Genomic DNA, 2500 nt, shown 5'->3' with positions numbered 1-2500 from the left:
TATAAGGAGACAATTATAAATGTGCAGCTTATTTAAAAATGTTGATTAAGTAACAGAAAAGATGTTATGACACTTGTTACTGCGCTGGTTTTGTATTTCTCTTTGACTATGCGGTGGAAGGTTTAAAAATATAGTTTACTTCTGCTAAATCTTTTAAGAGAAAATTGCAACAGCACGACTGTTCAGCACAGGGCTGTGGGAAGAAGGGGAAGGGTGAGATGCTATGCTGCAGAACCCATTTTGTATCTGCCTAAAATTACTTACTGCTCATAAATGCCATCTGGCCCCAGTATAGTGTGCATGCCCATGAGTGTAACTGGCAATACACTCATACACTAACCAGTGTAACTGGTTCTGTGTGTGCACTGGACACTGGTGCTGTGCGATACCACAGTACGCTGCAGTATGGGTAAAGCCTGCTGAGAGAAGAAAAGGTTAAATGGAAAGCCTCAGATAGGGCTAGAATAGTTTTAGGGGAGTTGCAGCTGGTTCCATTTGCTGTATTAACTCCTTTTTATCAGTTAGTTTTACTTACTAAAGAGGTTTCACCCTGACTGATCCTTTCATGGTACTGGGTAGGGCAGTGTTACCGCACATCCATCCCTGTGTCACTGCTGGGAAACAAAACAGAAGCACTACTGACTTTTTTTCTGTGCTATAGCCCAGAAGACTTTTTTGTACACATGTTGTGCGCCAGCTGTGTGTGTATCTTCATGCCTGCATGCAGGTTTACATGTGACTGAAATTGCCTCACAAGTGCAGTAGCAGAATGGATACATGTAAAAATACTTTGTACCAGCATTGTTTATCCTTTTGTATCAGAGTTGAGAGATGCCAATATGAAGACATTTGTACCAGTCCTCTACAGATGGAAGGGGCTGGGAGTTGCTTTCTGGTGCAACTCTCCTTGTACAGCTTTATATCTGTAGATAAGGCCTTTGGAGGAGAATGCATTACATGTGTAGCCTTTCTTCAGGATGCATATAGTATTTGTGCAGATTTGCCAAATGGGAAGGTAAACATGCTTGTCTCTGGACTAATTAGAGAATTATTAAGTTTTCATGCTTATTGTGATCAGATTATTTCAAAAGGTTTTTAAATTGTATGTGTGCCACGAGCAAACTTAACCTGGTTCTCATCAGTGATTAAAATTACACACCAAGCTTTGTGACGTTTGATTCAGGAGCAATTAGGCTGTCATTTTAGCCATTTCAGATACCAAAACTAATTTTGATTCATTTTCATTCTATGCAAATCTTCTGATGTATCTTAAACTGATCACTTCCTCTCTCTGATGTAGCTGACAAGATTAGACTTGATTACACTTAAAAAAAATTAAGCAGCTATCCTTCATACTTAATATCTCAGTGACCTTCACTGAAGCCTTTCTAGGGAAGGATTTTTTTAATCCCCAAATCACACTGAGTGATTTTATGCAGGGATATAGCACCTGTCTATTATGTATATAAACTTATATTGTCCAGCTACGCAAAATTTTTGAATAAGATTTCCTTTTCTTGTAAATGAGAAGATGTAGAAAAAATTAATGCTTCAGATATCTAAAACAATACTTTTCATGATGAAATCAAACTTTTGTACTTAATTGAAAACTTATCTGATAAATTGGTTACTGCTTTTGTCTAAAATTAATGAGATCTATCATGCTGACTTATGACTGGAATGAAGATTGCTTACCTCCTGCATAAAAGCCAGGCAAGGTCTATAACATAGGCTGAAAAAAAACCACTAAAGTTTCAGAGTACTCAGCTGTTGTGTACAGTGCCATCATTCTGCAAACTGAGAGATCTGCAAGGACTCGGGGTAGCTTAGGCTGTAATCAGGCTACTATTACAGTGGTTGGAGCCTTGCAGGCTCAGGAAAAAAAATGAAGGAAAGCAGACTTTTAACCAATGTGTGCCCGACTTTCCTCTGGTGCTTTTACCCTGCTGCCAGACACTGATATGGCTTTTATAGAGTGCATCTTGTTCTCAACAAAGGGAGTTTATGGTCTAAGACGCCTGCCCGCAAGAAATGATTGAAGGATTTTCATCAGTAGTGCTTGCGTATGATTTGTTAAGCTAGGGAAGATGTTGATTGAGGCAGTGGTTGAGAGATGGGCAACTCACCAGGATTGATAACATCAAAATGGTATTTGAAATGGTGTTCATTACGTTTTGCAACGAAAAAACTGAGTGCATGCAATTGTCCCCATGGATGATGGGACTGGTTGCAGTAAATATTAATTTCTGTTCCGTTGCCCATTGAGGTGACTAAAGTGTGGGGAAAAATTGTGATTGGTGCTTAATCAGGGATAGCCAGCTACCTGCTGGGGACTTTTGCACAAGGAAGATTTGTAGTAAGCTGATTTACTTGGTAAAATGAGAACCTTCAAAGAGTTCTGCCTGTGTTGACAATGCTGCAATATTTAGAACTCTTAGTTTACATTATCTTGCTGTCATTAGGGAGAAATAAAGACCAAGCAAATAAACTAGCTGAAAAG

At 39.0% G+C, this 2500-nt stretch overlaps 1 protein-coding gene across 3 annotated transcripts in view; it reads left to right on the top strand.

The window, feature by feature from the left end:
- Window positions 1-2500, top strand: part of ZFHX4 (zinc finger homeobox 4) — a 150238-nt gene that overhangs the window by 21066 nt on the left and 126672 nt on the right. The gene's annotated exons all lie outside the window — the stretch shown is intronic.

This window comes from Cyanistes caeruleus, chromosome 1 (genome assembly GCF_971803275.1).
Source record: "Cyanistes caeruleus chromosome 1, bCyaCae1.hap1.1, whole genome shotgun sequence".
NCBI classification, from domain to species: domain Eukaryota; kingdom Metazoa; phylum Chordata; class Aves; order Passeriformes; family Paridae; genus Cyanistes; species Cyanistes caeruleus.
This window is presented reverse-complemented; position numbering and strand designations above follow the sequence as displayed.